Genomic DNA, 24,669 nt, shown 5'->3' with positions numbered 1-24,669 from the left:
AGCATTACCTTCCCAAATATGCTTTAAGTGCTCACTTGTGCAAAATTAAAAGCACCAAAAGCAACAAAAAGAGATAGATTGTTTCATAGTCTGCCTTCTGCTTATATGAAAAGCAAGAATATTGTGCAACTTGCCATCAGGGATTTAATATTTAAAAAACTAATTCCCCAGAGTATGTCAAAGGGTCAGGAAAAATTGAGTGTACTTTTAGGCATTTTGTACTGCTTCAGGCTGGACCCTGACCACTAATGCTCATGAAAATGACGAAGGTTCTCAGAGACCTGCCAAGCCCAGTGAATCAAAGAAAGGCCAAATCCAGTTCAACAAAATTTTACTATTATCTATATTTTATTGTGTTCTAAAATACTTGAAAACCAATCATCTAGGGCAGCAATCCACAGTCATGTATGGTCAGTAAGAAGACTCAAACCAGCTACACAACTTAATCCTCCACAGTAAGGAGAAACTAGTGTTTCTTGTGGGGTCATGTTCTAATTAGGCAGGTATGTGGACACCCAAAGTCTGAGCTGGCAAATTGATTCCTAGCAACAAGTCCATTCTTGGGCAGGAGGTCCTTTGAGGTATTAAATTAATTAAGTATTGTTCCTTTCCCTCTCCCAAATGCTATGGCATTTATTCCATGTGCCACTGGACACATCTCAGAGCAATGGCATAGTCTTGATTTATCACAGTGAGTTTGTGCCTATGCAGCTCAGTTCCAGAAAATTTAGTTCTCTGTCAGAAGCTATTTACAGGCCCTCTGGACTGGTCTATAAATTTTCGAGAGTCCAGGATCATATCAACACTGTCTGAGAAGCAGAGTCCTGAGGTCATGGACAAAATTGGTCCCCATTAAAATGTCAGATGATGTACTGTCAATTTGGGAAGCTATCATCAATAATGTTTTTAGTTATTTTCCTTTTTTCCAGAGACATGCATGACAAAAGTAAGTGAAAAGCAGACTTGAAAAATAGTGGTACGACAGCAATGCCTAGTAAACATCTCAATAAGATCTACATTTCCAAAGTGAAAGCTATGTACAAAAAGGGTGGAAATCCAGTGCTTTCTCATCAACCATGACCAGCTCTAAAGCATGAGTGCTAAAAGTGGCTGGCTGAGTTGTGTGATTTAAAGAATAACGAATTGCCACATGACCCAAAATTTATCTCCCTGCCACACAAGAGCGTTTCCATAGATAAACTCACTTCTGAAATGCCCTTTCTAAGAAGAGTAACACATTTTACTTTATTTTTAAGAGATAAGGTTTTACTCTGTCTACCAGGCTGGAGTACAGTGGCATAATCACAGCTCACTGCAGCCTTGAACTCCTGGGCTCAAAGCAATCCTCCTGTCTCAGCCTCCTGAGTAGCTGGACTACAGGTGTGTGCCACCGCACCTTGCTAATTTCTTTTTATTTATTTATTTTTTATTTTTTGTAGAGACAGTGTCTCACTATGTTGTCCAAGCTGGTCTCAAACTCCTGGCCTCAAGAGATCCTCCTGCCTTGGCCTCCCAAAGTGTTGGGATTATAGACATGAGCTACTGGCCCCAGCCTAGGTAACACATTTTAAATAAATTAACGATGATAAAATTATAATTACACTTGCTTTCAAACCCCTTCCATGTGCCTGTTTGGTCCGGCTCAATACGTACTATTCTCCTCTCTATCTTGCGGGAAAAGAATGAGAGTCTCAGAAAAGTTAAGTGACTTGCCCAAGGTCTATGCAGGAGTCAGAAGTGGAAGCCCCTTATAAGGGAGCCCATTAGCTGGGGCCAATGCATCCTGCTCTGGGTAATGTCCTAGAGGGGCAACAAGAACTTCTGAGTGCACAGGGTGGAGTGTGGAAAGCAAAGGTGTCAGACAGAGGCCAGCAGATCAATGGGACATCACACTGGGAGGGGTACTGGGCAGCTAGCTAAGAAGCAGGCTGAGGACCCTCTATACTTTTAAGAGCTCAAACATGCCCAGCCTCTCAACTGTTCTATTTAGGTGTAACTAACGGAATATAGTATAACAAACTGGACTCTCCACTCCTTGCTTCCTTCTACATCAAGATTAAGGGCCTGGTGCAGAGGCTCATGCCTGTAATCTTAACACTTTGGGAGGCCAAGGTGGGAGCACTGCTTGAGCTCAGGAGTTCGAGACCAGCCTGCATAACATATTAAGACCCCATCTCTACAAAAAATTTAATTTAAAAAAAGAAAGATTCAGGCTCAATACCTCTGACAGGGAGCTATTTTCTCTCCCCAAGGCCTTTAGATCCTCTGGAAGTTTGGCTGAGGATGTGGAGAGAGCTACACATCTCATTGCCTGAAAATCCAGTGATTACTGAGGGGTTAGCACCGCAAATTCTTTCATGTCTGTCTAAATTTGAGATCCCTCAGCTAGGAGCCTTATCTGGGTATGTAAGATTTCAGTTTCAATAATAATAAAGGTTGATTTATCAAAGCCCTACTCAGCACCCAGCACTAGGCCTGGGATATGACAGACACTATTTCTAATTCCCACAGCCACCCTGAGAGGAAGGTGTTAACACCACCTTATAGATAAGACTGAATTAAGGGCTCCAAAGCTAGTAAATGATAAAGTCAGGTTCCGACCCCTGGTCTATCTGACTACAAAGTGCTGCTCACAATCTCCTGTCTCACTGAGCTGTTGACAGCAGCCTATTTAGTGTTCAATAATAGCAATGACAATAAAAATGAGTTTCAAATTGAAAAGGCAAGAAATCAAAGTCTGGAACTTTAGGGTACTGATTTTCTTTCCTACCAAAAGCTGTATCACCCTAGGCAATTCCCCGGATCGCTGGGCCTCCTGTTCCTTACCTGTGTCATGAAGGGTTGAACTACAGAGATACTGCCTTGAGCTGCACAACTCTAAGAGACTAACAGCCAAAACAAATATTTTGATTTTTTTGAACTACATTGAAATGAACAGGAAATTAATTCCTTGTAAAGTTATGTAATGCAAGAAAAGACTATAAAATATAATGACATGAACTATGTACTACAACTCTAGGCACTGCTTCCTCATTTATCTTAACCACCTCTCTGGAAGCCAGGCCTGGGACAGGTACACTCTGATGCTTTGCCATAACATGACCCACAGGGGTGTTTATAACTGAAAGTACCAGAAAGCCTTTTTTTTTTTTTTTTTTTTTTTTTTTTTTTTTGAGACGGAGTCTCGCTCTGTAGCCCAGGCTGGAGTGCAGTGGCCGGATCTCAGCTCACTGCAAGCTCCGCCTCCCGGGTTCACGCCATTCTCCGGCCTCAGCCTCCCGAGTAGCTGGGACTACAGGCGCCCGCCACCTCGCCCGGCTAGTTTTTTTTTTTTTTTGTATTTCTTAGTAGAGACGGGGTTTCACCGTGTTAGCCAGGATGGTCTCGATCTCCTGACCTTGTGATCCGCCCATCTCGGCCTCCCAAAGTGCTGGGATTACAGGCTTGAGCCACCGCGCCCGGCCGAAAGCCTTTATTATAGTAGCAAGTTTCTGATAACCCAGCCCCGTGGTATAGCCTTCAAAGGAGATAAGACAATGTCCAAGGGTCTCAATTTCCAAGGCTGAAAAGAAACTCAGGAAAAGAGATTCAAGAGACACAAAGCAAAGCCTTGGCAAGGGCAGCCCCGATGGCTGGTCTTGTGTTCTTGCCTCTAGAAAGGCTGGGCTCCCACAGGTGTCAGATAGACTTAGCTCAACAGGAGGACAAGGCCCTGTGAAGGGGTGTAGAGGAGAGGAGAAGACACCAATGGAAACCACCAAATGCTGGGGGGAAGCAGAGGGACAGAGACGCTGGCCTGGATCCCCTGTGAGGTCCCTGTCAATCCAGAGCATCTATGATTTTTGGAGGTCTCTTGGCTGGGAGTCACAGTTGGTCCCTTCTGGGTGCTTTCCTGAATTGCTGTTTTCCTGCCAGAGACAGCATATCCTTCTTAGGAGGTGTGCACACAGGTACACACACACACACACACACACCCTCATAAATGAAGAGGAAGCCAGCCTTGGATTAGACATTCCCTTGCGAGAGCAGATGGTCTTTCAATGTCCCTTCCGGCTCCACAATTCTGTGAGCAAATGAGATGCTAGCTCAACCTGAAATGCTCACTAAATGAGAGTTTGCAACTTGAATTTATGCTCTTGCAGTCTCTATTTAGTAACCCTATAATAGTAATAAAGATAACATGTATTGGGTGCTAGTTACGTGCCAGATACTGTTCTCAGAGTCTGCAATAATTCATCTATAAACGCTATGAGGGAACCCTATGTGAGAACCCTATGAGGGCAGATTTACTATCATCTCCACATTGGAGATAAGGAAACTAGGGCTCTAGTCAAGTAGCTCACCCAAGAGTGTACAACTGGTAAGTGGCAGAGCTAGGATTCCAACCCAGACAGCCTAACTCCTGATTTCTTGTTCTCAGCCTCTACCTCCCACTCTCATCTCTTTGATGTATCTGTCTTTATACGTAAAGCAGTACAGTGGAGTGACCATGCGGGATCTGAAGCCAGACTCCTTGCTTTCTAGTCCACAGCTGACTTTACATGCAAAAATGCTACATGCTTAGAACAGTGCCTGGCACATAGCAGACACTCAGAAAATAGGAACTTCTGATTATTATTATTTATTACCTCACTATTAGATTTAGGTAACAGTAGGCTGGAAAGTCTCCAAGTAGAAGAATTTTATTTGTTTATTATACTACTTTTGTATATATTAAATAACAGCTTGATTGAGATATTATTCACACACCATAAAATTCACCCATTAAAAGTGTACACCTCTATGGTTTTAGTATATTCACATAGTCGCCTCTAGCTAATTCCAGAACATTTTCATCACCCCCTGAAAAGCCCCATCTCTATCAGCAGTTCCTCCCTATTCTACCCTTCTCTCAGCCCCTGGGAACTGCTAATCTGCTTTCTGTCTCCATGTATTTGTCGCTTCTGGATGGTTCATATAAATGGAATCATACAGTATGTGATCTTTTGTATGTGGCTTCTCTGACTTAGCATAATGTTTTCAAGATTCACAGCTATTACAACAAATATCAGAACTTCATTCTTTTTTTTCAACTGAGGTGAAATTCACATAACACAAAATTAATCATTTTAAAATGATTACTTCAGTAGCATTTAGCACATTCACAATATTACACAGCCATGACCTCTATCTAACTCAAAAACTTCGTTCCTTTTCATTGCCAAATAATATTCCATTGTATGGATAGACCACTTTTTATTTATTTATCAGTTGATGAACAATTGGGTTGTCTCCACTTGGGGGATGTTTGAAAATGCTGCTGTGAGCATTCAGGTATTGGCTCTTGTGCAGGCACACATTTCCAATTCTCTTAGATATATACCTAGGGATGGAATTAGACATACACCTAGGGTGGACCACGTGGTAACCTGTCTTGTTATATTATTTTTCATCTTCCTTCTAAAAATCACCTCTGCTATTTAACTGCTGAACTGCTGGGTCAAATATTAAGAATGAAAATGCAGAGCTGGGCACAGTGGCTCATACCTGCAAGCCTAGTGCTTTGGGAGGCCAAGGCCGAAGGATTACTTGGGGCCAGGAGTTTGAGACCAGCCTGTGTAACATAGTGAGAACCCCTCTTTAAAAAAAATAATAATTTTTTTTTAAAATTAGCTGTGCGTGGTAGTGCACACTTGTAGTCCCAGCTACTCAAGAGGCTGAGAGGGGAGGACCGCCTGAGCCCAGGAGTTCAAGATTACAGTGAGCCATTATCATGCTACTGCACTCCAGCCTGGGCGAAAGAGCAAGACCCTGTCACTTAAAAAAAAAGAAAAAAAAGAAAATGTCTGGGCTTCTGACAGACCTGGATTCAAACCCTTGCTTCTCCATTTACCAGTTGGGTGATTTGCAGCAAGCTACTTAACATCACAGAGCCTCTGTTCCTCATCAAGCAAATGAACAAAACAGCACTTTTTTCAACTGACTACTAGAAGGCTCGGCCCAGTGCCTGGCATACAGTAAATACTCAATAAGTACTCTTATCAATATGATATTCTATGTGAATATACTAAAACCACAGAGGTGTACACTTTTAATGGGTGAATTTTACGGTGTGTGAATAATTTCTCAGTCAAGCTGTTATTTAATATATACATCATATATCATATTGATAATTTATACACGAATAAAGGGACAGCCTTTCCTGGGACAATAATAATCCTCCTCAATTTCTGTTGAGGGGTAGCTGAAAAATGCAGAAAAGCATCAAGAAGACAATCACAACCACTCATATTCCCACTGTTCAAAATCAAACACAGTGCACATTTTGGCACAGACCCACAACCTTACTAACACGTGATGCTTTGTAATTTTGGTCTTGGTTCTAGTTTCCTTCCTAAGAAGAGGGGACTCATCACACCAGTGATGAGTAAGTGTAGCCTCTGGGGTCCCCAACTATAACAAGGAGTGAGAGCAGCCAGTGAACAGGAGTCCTGTGCTTGCTCCATTCCACAAATTCTCGCTAGGCGCCAACTGCAGGCAGGATTTTAATTGTGGAGGGCTTACAGGAACAGGACTCTGTCTCTTAAGAAATTTCTCGTCGGCGCTGGGTGGCTCGCTCTTTTCCTGTAATCCCAGCACTTTGGGAGGCCGAGACGTGGGCTGGATCACAGGTCAGGAGATCGGTGACCATCCTGCTAACACGTGAAACCCTCGCCTCTATTAAGAAATACAAAAACTAGCCGGGCTTAGGTGGCGGAAGGCTTCGTAGTCCCAGCTACTCGGGAGGCTGAGGCCGGAGAATGGCCAGAACCGGAGGCGGAGCTGGTGAGCTGAGATCCCGCCAATCCAGCCTGGGCGACAGAGCCGGTGGTCTCAAAAAAAAAAAGAAAAAAAAAAAAGAAATTTCTTTGTCCTTGAAATTTCACCTCTAGTGGAAGACAAAGATGTCTTCTTTTCTTTCTTTCCTTTTCTTTTTTTTTTTTTTTTTTTTTGAGATGAGTTTTGGTCTTACTCATCCAGGCTAGAGTGCAATGGCACGATCTCGGCTCACTGCAACCTCCACCTCCCCGGGTTCAAGCGATTCTCCTACCTCAGCCTCCCGAGTAACTGGGATTACAGGCGCACGCCACCACACCCAGCTAATTTTTTGTATTTTTAGTAGAAACGGGGTTTCACCATGTTAGCCAGGCTGGTCTCAAACTCCTGACCTCAGGTGATCTGCCCACCTCGGCCTCCCAAAGTGCTGGGATTACAGGCGTGAGCCACCGCGTCTGGCCGAGAAAGATGTTTTCAAAAGTATGTTAAAAATGCAGTGACTGATGCCGGGCGCGGTGGCTCAAGCCTGTAATCCCAGCACTTTGGGAGGCTGAGACGGGCGGATCACAAGGTCAGGAGATCGAGACCATCCTGGCTAACACGGTGAAACCCTGTCTCTACTAAAAAATACAAAAAACTAGCCGGGCGAGGTGGCGGGCGCCTGTGGTCCTAGCTACTCCGGAGGCTGAGGCAGGAGAATGGCGTAAACCCGGGAGGCGGAGCTTGCAGTGAGCTGAGATCCGGCCACTGCACTCCAGCCTGGGGGACAGAGCCAGACTCAGTCTCAAAAAAAAAAAAAAAAAAAAAATGCAGTGACTGAGACAGACATGGTGTCACGGAAGAATTAAGAGCAAGCACCTCAGTCGATCGAACTAAAGCTCCAGCCCTCTGAGCTTCCTCTGGACTCTCTGAGTCTCTGCTTGCTTCCAAAAAGAGAACCAATGAGGAGCCGACTAACACAAGCAACGTTAAATATGAATATGGGTCAGGGGCAATAAAAGGGTTCTTACTCTTCTTACACGGTCTAAATATAAACAGGAAGCTTTGACCAGCAACCTGAGATGAGCGGCCACGTGCAATACACCTATCCAGTCGCCCACCATGAGCAGAATCCAGAATGGGAAGAGGCTGAAGAGATCATGGAGTCAGAGACAAACAGCTAGCAGAAGGCCTCACGTGGTGGATCTGCACCAGGCCATGGCCCCACAGCGCCCCCTCACAACCCCTACTTCCACATTTCTAGGTTTCCTACATAGGCAAAAGAAAGCACCCCGGAAAGCTCCCCTGAACCACCCCGTTCCCTCCACTCATGGACTTTTCTATAAAACTACTTTTTTTTCACTGCACCCGAAGTGATCTCAAAGTTTCCAAAAATGAAAAGCAATCCTAGCGCAGTGGCTCACACCTGTATTCCCAACACTTTGGGAAGACAAGGTGGGAATATCACTTGAGCCCAGAAGTCTGGGGCTGCAGGGAGCTATGATTGCACTACTGCACTCCAGCCTGGGTGATAGAGCAGGACCCTGTCGAAAGAAAGAAAAGAAAAGAAAAGAAAGGAAAGGGAAGGAAGGAAGGAAGGAAGGAAGGAAGGAAGGAAGGAAGGAAGGAAAAAAGAAAAAAAGAAAGAAAAGAAAAGAAAAGAAAAGAAAAGAAAAGAAAGAAAGAAAGAAAGAAAGAAAGAAAGAAAGAAAGAAAGAAAGAGAGAAAGAGGAAGGAAGGAAGGAGGGAGGGAGGGAGGGAGGGGAAGAAAGGAGGAAGGGAGGAAAGGGGGAAGGGAGAAAGAGAGAAAGAGAGAAAGAAAGAGAGAAAGAGAGAAAGAAAGAGAGAAAGAAAAGAAAGAGAAAAGCAAAGCAAAGCAGATTCTCAAGGAAAAAAGATCAAGCTCTATCTTCTCTCCTGTCCTCTCTTTGCAAATGAGGAGATTCAAGCTCAGAGATGATTTGCCCAAGGTCACATGGGCAAATCCTGATCCAATGAGCTTACTACTACCACAGCAGGTCCACAGCAGTTGCCACACAGCTCCCAATAGACTGGAGACTTTTTCTGCCAGGGAAAAGGCAATGTCAGCGGTCACTTGTCTGTCCTACGGCTCTAGGATGACACCTAGAAGATCATGGTCATTAGCAAATATCCAATTCATAAAGGCTGGGATTAGATCTCACTTTAAGACACGAATCTATCCAGAAACACTCCAGGAAAATCCTCCTTGGGCTTCCACAGTCCTTATGACCAGCGGTTTTCGGTTCATGAAAAATAGTACGTACTTCAATTCCTGCTAAAGCAGGAAACACACCTTTACATCCTTTCTCTTTGTAAATATCCACGCATTGAATGTTTAACGTATTAAATGCTGTCAGCGTCTACAAGAGTCTCTATAGATGTGGTCCCAGAAAACAATAAAGGGGCACATCGGTGAAGGCTCTGCTGCTGCCTGGGAACAGCCAGGGCGTGTGAGTGTGAACGCCTCCCAGAGAGCTCGGCTTGGTGAGTCCCTAAGGAGGCTCACTAATGCGAGGTTAATCAAGAGGGTTGGCAAGTTTGCCTTTCTTCTCCATCCCTGAACTCGAGCTGAATCGCAGAATCAGCTCGAGTTCAGGGGCTGCAAATAGTCAGCCGGCCCTGGGGGACCACTGTCCCGGGGGCCGCGGCAGGAACCAGTCCTGCCTTCCTGAGGCTGCACCAGCGCAGGACGCAGGGTAGGGGCTCCAGGACCGCCGGGCGGGGCGGGGCGGAGCGGGCGAGCGCGCGAGGAGGGGCGGGGTGAGACGGGGCAAGAGCGCGGGGCGGGGCGGGGCGAGGGCGGGGAGAGCAGTGGGCGGGGCGGGTCGCGAGCGCGAGGTGAGGGGAGGCGGGGCGGGGCGGGGCGGGGCGGGGCGGGGCGGGGCACGGCCCCAAGGCCGACCCGGCCGAGGACGCCCGGAGCAGTTTTGCGCATGCGCGGCCGTGGCGCTAGGCTCTGCTAGGACGCGGCTCCCGCGACCCCTGGCGGCGGCTGCTGAGGCGCTGCGGGACGACCTTGGGCGGCAGCTGGCAGCGAGTCCTAGTTGATGTGGCCCAGAGTTAAATAGCCTTAAGAGGTCCCAAGACTCGTTCACAGGTGGCTAAACGCAAACTAAGGCACCTCCCAGCACACCAGGATAGACGTGTCCTCCTTCAGTCCGGACTTGGCGGAATGTGTACCTGGGAGCCCCTCCCCAAACGACCTGCCAGCCCCAGTCCAGGAAGCAGGCACCCCTCACTTCACCTCTCCAATGGGAGCACTATTCCTGTCTCTAGCTCTAGGGTTGTTGTGAGGATAAAGGGAGCTAAAGGACAAGTGCTTAGAACAGTGTCTAGAAGGAATGCTGTAATTATTATTAATAATTTATTGCATTTTACAATTCCAGAACCTGGCACACAGTAGGCACTCAACAAACCAGTGGGCCCTGGAGGGCAGCTGTCTGCCTCTGCCTGGTTCAGGGGAGGCCCAGCCAGGCGGGCCCCAGGTTCCTTCCTGCTCTTCTGCCCCACTCCGACCCACTCCGGAGAGCCACGCTCTGAGCCGCACATGACTCTCTCCTCCACAGAACAATCTGTGCTCTGCTCCCGCCCCCGAGAGAGTTCTGAGCTTTCCAAATATGGATGCTTTTTACATTCCCAAAGCATCACGAACATTTGGGAGAAGAAAATGAACACCAGACATGGTTTGGAAACGACGGAAGCCAAGGGATGGGTGATAGTGGAACAAGAACTGTACTTGGAGTTTGAAAATATAAAACACGAGTCTGGACTAGGAGATGTCTTACAACCTCACTAGGTTTGTAGCAGTCTAGGCCCCAAGGAGATCCTAGAAGTAAGCACCCAAACCCTAAGAATAAAAACTACAGCGGCCACCACCACACATTGCAGAGGCGAAAACTGCATTAAGGAGGCCCAGAGAGTCACCTGCTGTCAGAGGAAATGAGCAGTGGGAGGCAGTCCCTTGAGAGCCAAACAGCTTGAAAGTTGACAAATTGAGATGAACCAGCCCGTCGGTGAGTGCAGGCAGAAGAGGCGTTAGACACAAGAGTATTTGTTTTTATTTCAGGCCCAAACCAAAACCTATTTTCACCTGAAATGAAGTGGATCTCAGAATACACTAAGGTTGCCCTTTTGCTTAGGCACCTTGTGTGTTATTCAGCTAGAGTTTATCTTCAATAGTGTGCCCCTGGATGCCAGGGCAAAATGTTAAAGGATGGCCCTGTCACAGGCACCCCTGTGCAGCAGGCACTGTTGTCCCTGGCGCAAATGCAGGGAGATAAAGCAGGCAGCTTAGATACGACACAGCCTCAACACCCAACCCAGAATAAGCACTCACATATTTGCTGATTTAATGAATTAATAAATTATACAGTCTAGTTTGAGAGAGGCAAATGGCAGATGTGAAATAATTAAACAAAATCTGAATGCCAAATTAGATGGTATTAGCTATAAATAGAAGTGAAATCAGAGGATGGAGAGATTGGTGTGGACAAACGGGGCTGGAGAGGTCTGTACGCAACAACGGGTGTCACCAAGGGCGGACTCAGCACAGGGAAGAGAGGACTCCCAGATGGATGGAGAAGATAAACAGAGGTGGGGGGTTGGCCTGGCAGGGGTGAGAGCAGGTGGGCAAGGAGGCAGGCAGCCTGGAGCAGAGGATGGGTGGGATACAGCAGGACATGCAGCCAGCCTGCCAAGACTAGGACATATCCTCCGCAGTCTGGAGAGGTGCACACCATACCTAGACCTGCCAGGGTTAGCAGGAGGACTTGAACTCGAGCTTCAAGCAATAAGGGAAAGAATAACTCTTTTTTTGAGATAACTAGCTCCTGAATATCAATATGAGTTTGTCCATGGTACATTTAAACCTCACATGGGCTTGTCCTGACACTCAGGCCACTATTTACACTCTTCACCACATTTTAACGTCACTTTAACTGAGAATGTAAATCCAGCACAAATGTCCAAATGCTCATGTATTTCAGGCACTGTAAACCCCAGGCTAAAGCTCTGTGTCATCGGCATCCCTCCACCCCTTCACTAGCCCAGAGCCCTGGGAGGCAAGCTGTCATGTTACTTGCTGGGGCCTTGCAGGGCCCAGCCTCTAGCCATGCCCTCCAAATGAGCTTCAGCCACTCCTGGGTTTTAACCAAGTCCTGCCCCTATACGCAGACCTATTCCTGAATTCTGACCAACAAACCAATAGCCTGGAAACCTTCATGCTGACCACTAGCCAAGAATTCCAATGTTTCCCCAGGATAGCACCCTCTTGTGGACAAAGAGATTTCACCATGTTCAGCCAACCCAGTATCTTCCCTCTACAATCCAAGGAAAATGGGCTCCATCTCCTGAAATTGCCTTTGCAAAAATTGTAACAGTGAGAAAATTATGACAGTGAAAGAGCTCTAAGTTATGACAGTGAAAGGGATCTGATCTAACCAACCCCTATCTTGCCATTAGCCCCCAAACTATGGTATTCCTGGGCTTAGGTTAAGCTAACTTTGGGAGATATTTAGTTTATAGTTTAAAAGATAATAGCACTTCCCCAAAACTCAACTGCCTCTGTCAAGCTAGTGAAAGACCACCAGGTTAGGAGGATGAGAGGAGCCTGAATTCTGCTAAGGCATAAGTGATTACCAGCCATTGTTCCAGAGGTCACAACATTTGCAACTTCCCCAGTTACTCCTGCAGATAACATCACTACTGTAGAATCTAAGATTGGCCTTTTGAGGTATCTCTTCAGGTTTTGGCATTTCTGACAACTAACAGCCCCACCAGATCCACCACAGGATCATGCTTTGTGGCCCCACCCAGAAGCGGGCTCAGCACATGAAGACCATTTTTCACACCCCTATGATTGTATCCCCAACCAATCTGCAGCACCCATTCCCGTGCCTGCCAAACTATCCTTGAAAAACTCTAGCCCCGAATTTTCAGAGATTGATTTGATTCATAACTCCATCACCCGTGTGGCACAGCCAGCCTCATGTCAATTAAACTCTTTATTGCAATGCTGTGGCCTTAGTGAGTTGGTTTTGTCTGTGCAGTGGGCAGGAAGAATGCAATGGGCAATTACACTCCTGCAGTTTTCACTTGGTTTAACAACATCATTACCTGCCCAGTGAGCTAAACTAAAAATTTCACTGTCATCTGGATTCCTCCCTCAACCACCTTCCCATACAACTCCCAACACACACAGCCTATCTCTCTGGCCTACTGCTTCTCTTTCAAATGACTCTGGATTCTGACTTGCCTGCCCCTGCCATGGCTCAGCACTTTGTACTTGGAATCTAGGCTTTCGCAATACCTCTGATACCTGTCAGAATCCAGTTAGGATAATGAAAACACTCTAGTTCTTTCACATAAAGGGAATTGAATGTATGGAATTGTCTGCATAGGAGATGAAAGAGATAAGAGGCCAAACAGGATGGTTTTGTACCCCAGAATTCTGAAATAGCAGGAAGCACTAACATCCCCAGGACTGGAAAGAACATGGGGAGGAGGTAGAGTCTTAAGAGCTCAGAAGCTAGGGCCATAGAGAGCCAAAACCCAGAGGAAGCTCCCTAATGGGCACTAAAACTACAGAGAAAGGTTTCATCTGACAGGAGCTAGGACAACTGAAGAGACATCATTGCTGGCAAAGGTGCTGCCTGAGGCAGACAGAAATACCCTGGCTTATCTCTCTCTTCCAGTTTCCTACCAGTGCCTCTTCTTGACCAAACCCAGGCAGAAACCACTGACTTGGGCACCTGGGAAACAGCCTGCCGAATTCAGCCCCCTGAAATGCAGAACAGAGAAAGGGCCCAAAGCCAACTAACCCCCTTAACCAGTCTCCTTTGCTAGAATCTTTCATTCCTTCTAATCTATTCTCCACTCTGTGCCAGAAAGATCTTTCTTGCTTAAAAACTTAATTAAGTCATTCCTCCTGCTTAAAACTTGGCAGGGTCTGGCAGTTTCCTGGCAGAAAAAATAGGACTTATCCACCAGGCTGATTTTGTCAATCAATTGCAAATATAGGAAGTGTTGCTTCCCTTGACTATGACATGTATCGGGTTTGCTCTATAACATGAGATGGGCTCCTATTCGAAGTATTGCTATAGAACAGAATAGAGACTACTCCTCAAAGCCATCACCCCTGAAACTGGGAAATGACTAAAGATAACTACTTTTGAATCAGGGTTGTTTGCCATGATCAAGAGGCTAAGGGCTCCAGTGAAAACATACCATACAAAAGAACAGAGAGAGCAAGTAAAGTCTATTAAAATCAATTAAAACAACAGGGTAACTAGAGATTGAATTAGCAATCAAACAACTTCTACAAAGCAAAGCCCAGGCTCAGATGGCTTCCTTGGTGAACTGTACCAAATACTTGAAGAACTACCACCAATTCTTCAGGAACTCCTCCAAAAAGCAGAAAAGGAGGGAACACTTCACAACTCATTCTATGACACCAGTGTAACATTGACACCAAAACCAAAGGCCTCACAAGAATACCACCAATATCTATTATGAATACAGATATTAAAACCCCCTACAAAATATTAGGACATGGAACCTAGCAACGTATTAAAAAATCATATACCATGACCAAATGGGATTTAATTCAGGAATGCAAGATTGGTTTAATATATGAAAATCATTCAGTGTAAAACACCATATTTAAAAAATAAAGCACAAAAATTACATGAACAATGCAATAAAAAAATTAGTGTCTAACACCCTATAATGATAAAAACAACAAACTAAAAATAGAAAAGAGCTTCTTCAAGTTGATAAAGGCTATCTATGAAAATGCCACTGCTAACATCCTTTTTTTTTTTTTTTGGAGGCGGAGTCTCGCTCTGTCACCCAGGCTGGAGTGCGGTGGTGCGATCTCGGCTCACTACAAGCTCCGCCTCCCAAGTTCACGCCATTCTCCTGACTCACCCCCGCGAGTAGCCGGGACTATAGATGCCTACCACCACGCCCAGCTAATTTTTTTGTATTTTTTTTAGTAGAGACGGGGTTTCCCCATGTTAGTCAGGCTGGTCTCGATCTCCTGACCTTGTGATCCGCTTACCTCGGCCTCCCAAAGTGCTGAGATTACAGGCGTGAGCCACTGCGCCCGGCCCACTGCTAACATCTTAATGGTGAAAAACTGAATGCTTTCCCCCTAAAATAAGGATGTCCACTCTGGTCATTTCTAATCAACATTGTACTGGAGATACTAGTCAGCACAATTAGGCAATATAAAGCAACAAAGTCATCCAGATTGGAAAGGAAAATTATCTTTATTTGCAAATGCCATGATCTTATATATTTTAAAAACCCTAAAGAATCCACAAAAACAATGAGTTCAGCAGGGTTAAAGGATACAAGATTAATAAACAAAAATGAGCTGTATTTCTTTTTTTTTTTTTTTTGAGACGGAGTCTCGCTCTGTCGCCCAGGCTGGAGTGCAGTGGCCGGATCTCAGCTCACTGCAAGCTCCGCCTCCCAGGTTCACGCCATTCTGCTGCCTCAGCCTCCCGAGTAGCTGGGACTACAGGCGTCCACCACCTCGCCCGGCTAGTTTTTTGTATTTTTAGTAGAGACGGGGTTTCACCGTATTAGCCAGGATGGTCTCGATCTCCTGACCTCGTGATCCGCCCGTCTCAGCCTCCCAAAGTGCTGGGATTACAGGCTTGAGCCACCGCGCCCGGCTAAAATGAGCTGTATTTCTATACCTTAGTAATGAGCAATCTGAAAGTGAAATTTAAAAAATAGTTTCACTTATAATAACATAAAAAAGAACACTGAGAATAAATTTAACAAAAGGAATGTAAGACTTGAATGCCAAAAAATCTACAAAACATTTTTGTTTTGTTTTGTTTTTTGAGACAGAGTCTCGCTCTGTTGCCCTGGCTGGAGTGCAGTGGCCGGATCTCAGCTCACTGCAAGCTCCACCTCCCGGGTTTACACCATTCTCCTGCCTCAGCTTCCCGAATAGCTGGGACTACAGGCGCCCGCTGCCTCGCCCAGCTAGTTTTTTGTATTTTTTTTTTAGTCGAGATGGGGTTTCACCGTGTTAGCCAGGATGGTCTCGATCTCCTGACCTCGTGATCCGCCCATCTCGGCCTCCCAAAGTGCTGGGATTACAGACTTGAGCTACCGCGCCCGGCCTACAAAACATTTTTGAAAGAAATTAAAGAAGACATCACATGTTCATGGATTGGAAGACCTGATATTGTTAAGATAGCAATACTTCCCAAATCAATCTACAGATTCAACACAATCCCTATCAAGTATTATTTCTTACACTAATTTACAACCTGACCCTAAAATTTATATGGAAATGTAAGCCAAAACAATCTTGAAAAAGAAGAACAAAGTTAGAAAACTCATACTCCCCAAACTCAAAATGTACTACAAAGCTACAGTAATAAAGACAGTGTGGTATTGGCATAAGGACAGACATACAGACCAGTGGAATAGAACAGAGAGTCCAGAAATAAACACTTACATATATGCTCAACTAATTTTCAACAAGCATGCCAAGACAATTCAATGGAGAAAGAACAGTATTTTCAACAAATGGTGCTGAAACAACTTTCCACATACAAAAAGAATGAAGGTGGATGCTGACCTCACAAAAATATACAAAAATTAACTCAAAATGGATCAGACACCTAAATTTAAGAGTAAAAACTATAAAACACATAGAAAAAACCACAAGAGTAAATCTTCATAAACTTGATTAGGCAGTGGTTTCTTAGATACAAAACCAAAAGGACAAAAATAATAAAAGAAAAAGTGAACTGGACTTAATCAAAATGAAAAATGTTTGCATTTCAAAGGACATCAGAGTGAAAGACAACCCACAAAATTGGAGAAAATATTTACAAACCATATATCTGTAAAAGAAATTGTATTTAGGATATATAAAGAACTACTAGGCCGGGCGCGGTGGCTCAAGCCTGTAATCCCAGCACTTTGGGAGGCCGAGACGGGCGGATCACGAGGTCAGGAGATCGAGACCATCCTGGCTAACCCGGTGAAACCCCGTCTCTACTAAAAAATACAAAAAGCTAGCCGGGCAAGGTGGCGGGTGCCTGTAGTCCCAGCTACTCGGGAGGCTGAGGCAGGAGAATGGCGCGAACCCAGGAGGCGGAGCTTGCAGTGAGCTGAGATCGCGCCATTGCACTCCAGCCTGGGCGACAGAGCGAGACTCCGTCTCAAAAAAAAAAGAACTACTACAACTCGATAACAGAAAGACAAATAATCCAATTAAAAATGGGCAAAGAATCTGAATAGATATTTCTCCAAAGAAGATACACAAATGGCCAATAAGCACATGAAAAATTGCTTAATACCACTTATCATTAGGGAAATGCAAATAAAAACCACAATGAGATACCATTTCATACACTCTAGGATGGCTATAATCAAAAAGACAGATAACAACAAGTGTTGATGAGGATGTGAAGAAATTAGAACCTTCATGCAGGTGGAGCTGCTCTGGCAAACAGCTTGCAGTTCCTCAGAAACTTACACTCAGAGTTACCACGTAATCCAATAATCCCACCCCTAAGTATATATCCAAGATAAATGAAAACCCAAAATGTTTTGGATGGGATTATGCTCACCAAAAAACTTGTACATAAATGTTCATAGCAGCATTATTAATAATAGTCAAATAATAGAAACAACCTGCTGTCTACCAACTGATGAATGAACAAAATATGCAAAATGGTATATCCATACAATGTAATATTCAGCCACAAAAAGGAATGACACATGCAGCAACATATAAGAACCTTTAAAACATTATGCTAAATGAAAGAAGCCAGATACAAAAAGTAAAATGATTTCATTTATAAAAAATGTCTAGACCAGGCAAATCTATAGAGACAGGGTACAGATTAGTAGCTGACTAGGGCTATAGAGTTGGGGTGGGATTCAGGAAATGGGAAGTAACTGTTAATGGGTAAAGGTTTCTTTTTTGGAGTAATAAAAATTTTCTGAAATTGATTGCAGTGATGGTTGCACAACTCTGAATATACTAAAAACCACTGAATTGTATACTTTAAAGGGTTGAATTGTATGGTATATAAATTATATATCAATAAGTCTGTTATTTAAAAAGCTATAAACAGAATTCCGGGAAGATGGTGGACTATGAAGCACCAGGAATCTATCTTCCCCCATAGACAACTATTGTACTGGCACAATCTGTTCAATATAACTATTTTGGAACTCTGGGGTCTCTTGGAGGCTTGCAATTTCCAGGGGGAAATCTTGATGGTAAATTGCAGTTAATTTCAGCTCTTAGCATAGTAGAATCTGTGAACACATTCCTAGAGAAGCAAATATGAAGCTTGCAGGAGCTAGGGTGGGCAAAGAGCACCCTCTCCTCCAAATATTGGGTATCTGTGTTCTGATCACTGACTGTTGCTTCTGATCACAGGGGTGCAGACAACAAGCAGTAGCCATTGTTGCTGTACCTCCCTTCATTATTGCAAGCCACCCCACATATACCAACAGAAGTGACATCCGGAGGATTTAAAGGGCCAGTGCCCTTCCCCCAGCCTCATTTTTCTCTTTTTCCTTTTTGAGAGCCAGACATTTGAGACTAGAGCATTTAAAGACAACTACATACATGGGGAAAATTAGATGGTTGACCATGCATGCCCATGGAAAGGCACAGACTCAGAGAAGACCTAAGAAGACCTCAAATATATACCCCAGGCTGATCCTTGGCACAAAGAGAGCCTACAACACTTTTTTTCTTTTTTAAATAAACAAAAGCAGCAAACCCTGAGGAACAGGGAGAATCCAATTTCCAGAGTTACCACATTATTAGATTCAAATGTCTATTTTTCAATAACAACAAAAAAATCACAAGGCACACACACAAAAATGGAAAGAGCAGCCCATTCAGAGGAAAAGTATATATCAACTGAAACTGTCCTTGAAAAAGACCTGATGGCAGATCTACCAGACAAAGAAACAACCATTTTAAAGATGCTCAAGGGACTGAAGGAAGATGTGGCGAAAGTCAAGAAAATGATGTATGTACAAAATTGAAATGTCAAAAAGGAGACAGAAAACCTAAAACAAAAACCAATAAGAAATTCTGGACAGGAGGCCTGCGTGCCACCGCTTGTGCTGTCGCCATGTCTCTAGAGATCCCTGAAAAGTTCCAGCGTATTTTGCAAGTACTGAACACCAACATCGATGGGCGGTGGAAAACAGGCTTTGCCATCACTGCCATTAAGGGTGTGGGCCAAAGATATGCTCATGTGGTGTTGAGGAAAGCAGACACTTGACCACACCAAGAGGGTGGGAGAACTCACTGAGGATGAGGTGGAACGTGTGATCACCATTATGCAGAATCCACGCCAGTACAAGATCCCAGACTGGTTCTTGAACAGGCAGAAGAGTGTAAAGGATGGAAAATATAGCCAGGTCCTAGCCAATGGTCTGGACAAGCTTCGTGAAGACCTGGACCGACTGAAGAAAATTCGAGCCCACAGAGGGCTGCGCCACTTCTGGGGCCTTCATGTCCAAAGTCAGCACACCAAGACCACTGGCCACCATAGCCACACTGTGGGTGAGTCCAAGAAGAAATAAGTTTGTAGGTCTTGTCTGTTAATAAATAGTTTATATATGAAAAAAAAAAAAAGAAAGAAAGAAAGAAAGAAATTCTGGGCTGGGTGCAGTAGCTCACACCTGTAACTGCAGCACTTTGGGAGGCTAAGGCAGGAGCATCGCTTGAGCCCAGGAGCCCAAGCTTACACTGAGCTGTGATAGTGCCACAGCATTCAAGCCTGGGTGACAGAGCAAGACCATGTCTCAATAAAAAACAGAAGTGAAATTCTAGAGCTGAAAAAGTACAATAAGTGAGATGAAAAATTCACTAGAGGGCTTCAAGGGCAAACTTGAGCAGGCAGTAAACTTGAAGACAAGACAATAGAAATTATCAAGAATAAGTGCTATGGTTTGAATGTGTCCCATAAAAAGGGTGTATTGAAGACTTAATCCCCATTGCAACAGTGTTGGGAGGTAGGGCCTGATAAGTGGTGACCATACCATGAAGACACAGTGAGTGATTAATGCCATTATCTTGGGAGTGGATTCATTATAAAAGGTGAAATCCAGCCCCCTTTTCCTTCTTTCTCTCACCCTCTCACCTTCCACCATGGGATAAGGCAAGAAGACCTTGCCAGATGCTAGGACACTTTATATTGGACTTCCTAGCCTCCAGGAATGTGAGAAATAAATTCTTTTCTTTATAAGCTACCCAGTTTCTAGTGTTACGTGACAGCAACACAAAAATGACTATGACACTGAAGAACAAACAGAAAAAAAGATTGAAGAAAAGTGAACAGAGCCTAAGAAACATGTGGAACACCATCAAGAGAACTAACATGCATTGTGGGAATTATAGAAGGAAAAGGGAAAGAGAAAGGAGCAGAGAGAATATTTGAAGAAATAATGACTGAAAACTTTTGAAATTTGGTGAAAGATAGTAAGTGAAAAGTACAATTACCATTTATTGTACTTTTTCAGCTCCAGAATATAAACATCCAAGAAGCTCAACAAACTCCAAATAAAATGAACTGAGAAAGACCCATACTAAGGCACATTATAATCAAACTTTTGAAGGACAAAGAAAGAATCTTAAAAGCAACAAGAAGCAACTTGTCACATACAAGGGACCCTCAATAAAATTATCAGATTTCTCATCAGAAACATAGCAGGCCAGATTGCAATAGGCTGATATATTCAAAGTGCTGAAAGAAACAGACTCTTAACCAATGTACTAGTCCATTTTCACACTGCTATAAAGAACTTCCTTGAGCCTGGGTAATTTCTAAAGGAAAGAGGATTAATTGGCTCACAGTTCCACATTGCTGGGGAGGCCTCAGGAGACTTACAATCATGGTGGAAGGGGATGCAGCCACCTTCTTTCCAAGGCAGTGGGGGAGAGAGAGAGAGCGAAGGAAGAACTTCCAAACACTTACAAAACCATCAGATCACATGAGACCTCACTCACTATCAGGAGAACAGCATGGGGAAAACTGCACCCACGAACCAATCACCTCCCTCCCTTAATACGTGGAGATCACAAATCCCTCACTCAACATATGGGTATTACAATTCAAAATGAGATCTGGATGGGGACACAGAGCAAACCATATCAACCAAGGATCCCGTATCTGCCAAAGCTATCCTTCAAAAGTGAGAGAGAAATTAAAAAATTACCAAGTAAACAAAAGCTGAGGAGTTTTTTTTTTACCACTAGAACGGCCCTGCAAGAAATGTTCACACAAGCCGTGCAAGGTGAAATGAAAGGACACTAAGCAATAACTCTAAGCTATATAAAGAACTAAGGATCTCAATAAAAGTGAATGCATTAGCAATTATAAAACTAGTATTATTGTAACAATGGTTTGTAACTCCACTTTTTATTAACCACATGACTTAAGAGACTAATATATTTTTTAAATTATTACTCAAAAACTAGTATTATTATAACTTTGGTTTGTAATTCCACATTTTGTTTCCTATACAATTTAAGAGACAATGCACTTAAAAGAATTATTAGCTTTATGTTTTGGGGCATACAATGTATAAAGATATAATTTTGTGACATCAGTAATGGAAAGGGGTGGGGATAGAGCTTTACAGGAATGGAGTTTTTGTATGTTAGTCAAGCTTATATACTTTTAAGTTAGAGTGTTAAACTTTAGGATATTAAATGGAATCTTCATGGTAACCACAAAGAAAATAGCTAGCAAATATACACAAAAGGAAATGAGAAAGAAATTTAAACATTTCACTACACAAAAAAAATCAACTAACAAAAGAAGACAATAATGCATAAAGCAAGAGACAAAAAAGGCTATAAGGCATGTAGAAAACATAGCAAATTACAGAAGTAAGTCCCTCATCAGTACCTACTTTAAATGGAAATGGATTAAACTCTCCAGTCAAAAGATGGACATTGACAGAATGTATTAAAAAAACATGATCCAACTATATGCTGTCTACAAGAGACTCTAGATCCACAGACACAAATACATTGATAGTGAAAGAATGGAAACAGAGGCCGGGCGTGGTGGCTCAAGCCTGTAATCCCAGCACTTTGGGAGGCCGAGGCGGGTGGATCACGAGGTCAGGAGATCGAGACCATCCGGGCTAACATGGTGAAACCCCGTCTCTAAAAAAAAAAAAAAAAAAAAAAAAAAAAAAAAAAAAGAATGGAAACAGATATTTCAACCGGGCCAATCAAAAGATGGAGATTGACAGAATGCATTAAAAAAACATGATCTAACTATATGCTGTTTACAAGAGACTCTAGATCCACAGACACAAATATATTGAAAGTGAAAGAATGGAAAAAGATATTCTGAGTGGACAAAGTGGCTCATATTTCAGGGAGGCCGAGGTGGGAGGATTGCTTAAGCCCGGGAATTCAAGACCAGCCTGAGCAACACAGTAAGACTTCGTCTCTACAAAATAAAATTTAAAAATTAGCCAGACATGGTGGCATGAGCCTTTAGTCCCAGCTACTTGGGAGGCTGAGGCAAAAGTATCACTTGAACTCAGGAGGCTGAGGCTGCAGTGAGCTGTAATCATACCACTGTTCTGCAGCCTGGGTGACAGGGTGAGACTCTGTCACAAAACAAACAAACAAAAAGATATTCATGCAAATAGTAACCAAGAGAGCAGGGATGGCTATACTAAGATCCAACAAAACAGACTTTAAATCAAAAAAGGTGTTGGGTGTGGTGGCATACTCCTGTAATCTCAGCTACCAGGAGGCTGAGGCAGGAGAGTCATTTGATGCTAGGAGTTGAAGACTATCCTGGGCAACATAGTGAGACCCTATCTCTACAAAAAATAAAAAAATTAGCAGGGTTATGATGGTACACATCTGTAATTCTAGCTACTTGGCAGGCTGAAGCAGGAGATCTCTTGAGCCCAGGAATTCGAAGTTACAGTGAGCTATGATAGCACCACCGCACTCCAGCCTGGGCGACAGAATGAGACCCCATCTCTAAAAATACACAAATAAGAGACAAAGAAGGATATTATGTATTAATAAAGAGTCAATACAGTAAGAAGATATAACAATTATAAACATTTACATACGTAATTACAGACCATCAAAATATATGAAGGAAAAACATCATATATTGAATTGAAGGGAGAAACAGAGAATTCTATAATAGTAGTTGGAAACTTCAATAATCCTCTCTTAAGAATGAATAGAACAACCAGGCCAGGCATAGTGGCTCACACCTGTAATCCCAGCACTTTAGGAGGCCGAGGTGGGCAGATCACCTGAGGTCGGGAGTTCAAGACCAGCCTGACCAAGAGGGAGAAACCCCGTCTCTACTAAAAATACAAAATTAGCTGGGTATGGTGGCACATGCCTGTAATCCCAGCTACTCAGGAGGCTGAGGCAGGAGAATCGCTTGAATCCAGGAGGCAGAGGTTGTGGTGAGCCGAGATCGTGCCGTTGCACTCCAGCCTGGGCAACAAGAGTGAAACTCCATCTCAAAAAACAAAACAAAACAAACAAGCAAAACAACCAGACAGAAATAAGGACATAGAGGACTTAACACAATAAGCCAACTAGACCTAAGAGACACAAACAGTCACTCTACCCAATTTTCTTCTCAAGTACACATGGGACATTTTCCAGGACAGACCATGTGTTAAGCCACAAATTGAGTCAAAACGTGATACGTGCACACAATAGAGTATTACTTTGCCTGTAGATGAAAGAAAATTCTGACATGTTACAACATGGATGAACCTTGAGAACACTGTGTTAAGTGAAATGTAGGCCAATCACAAAAAGGCAAATACCACATGACTCCACTTATATGAGGCACCTAGAGTAGGCAAAATCAGGCAGACAGAAAGTAGAATGGTGTCTGCCAGCAACTGAGGGTGGGAGGGGAATGGGGAGTTATTGTTTCATGAGTTTTTAAAAGGGAAAGAGTTCTGGAGATGGATGGTGGTGACAGTTGCCCAGCAATGTGAAGAATACATTTAATCCCACTGAACTGTGCACTTAAAAATGATGAAGATGGGAAATTTTGTTATACGTGTTTTACCAAATAAAATAAATTGGGGGAAAAAAGCTATAGAGTGTATTTATAATATGAAAACTGAAATGACCTAGATGTTTCATGGGCAGCTGTTTCAAAAATATTCATAGGCCCGGCACCGCAGCTCACGTCTGTAATCCCAGCACTTTGGGAGGTCAAGGTGGGAGGCTCACCTGAGCCCAGGAGTTCGAGACCAGCCTAGGCAACGTGTCAAAATCCCATCTCTACAGAAAATTTAAAAATTAGCCAGGTGTGATGGTGCATGCCTGTCGTCTCAGCTACTTGTGGGGGCTGAGACAGGAGGATCTCTTGAGCCCGGTGTGGGGGATGGAGGTTGCAGTGAGCCAAGATAGCGCCACTGCACTCCAACCTGGGCAACAAAGCAAGACCCCGTCTCAAAAAAAGAAAAAAACTCCATAAGGCACACCACTGTGCAGCCTTTAAAAACTATGTTTTCAAAAATATTTAATGATGTGGAAAAATAATTGTACATACATACACACACAGAGTGAAAAAAGAATATAAAATAGGATATAAAGCATAATCCCAATTGTATATAAAAATATTAAATATACTATATATAATGTGTGTGTGTGTGTATGTGTGTGTGTTTAACAGTGGTTAACCAGCTGAAGTAATAGTAGGGTACCTGATTTTATTTATAAATATTTTTAAATAAATATTAAGTATATATATATTTTTTTATTTTCCAAACAGCCTACACTCAATACACAGCTAAAGAATAAATGATCATTTTTAAATCAAAGGAATTGCATTCAGTGTTGGC

The 24,669-nt window shown here is 43.5% G+C and overlaps 1 protein-coding gene and 1 pseudogene across 6 annotated transcripts in view; one reads left to right on the top strand and one right to left on the bottom strand.

Moving 5' to 3' along the window:
• Positions 1–24,669, bottom strand: part of TTC7B (tetratricopeptide repeat domain 7B) — a 275,212-nt gene that overhangs the window by 211,052 nt on the left and 39,491 nt on the right. The gene's annotated exons all lie outside the window — the stretch shown is intronic.
• On the top strand, positions 18,930–19,386 carry LOC116275694 (annotated as a pseudogene).

Source organism: Papio anubis, chromosome 7, assembly GCF_008728515.1.
Source record: "Papio anubis isolate 15944 chromosome 7, Panubis1.0, whole genome shotgun sequence".
Classification (NCBI taxonomy): domain Eukaryota; kingdom Metazoa; phylum Chordata; class Mammalia; order Primates; family Cercopithecidae; genus Papio; species Papio anubis.
Note: the sequence above shows the minus strand (reverse complement) of the source record. Positions and strands in the feature narration are given on the sequence as shown.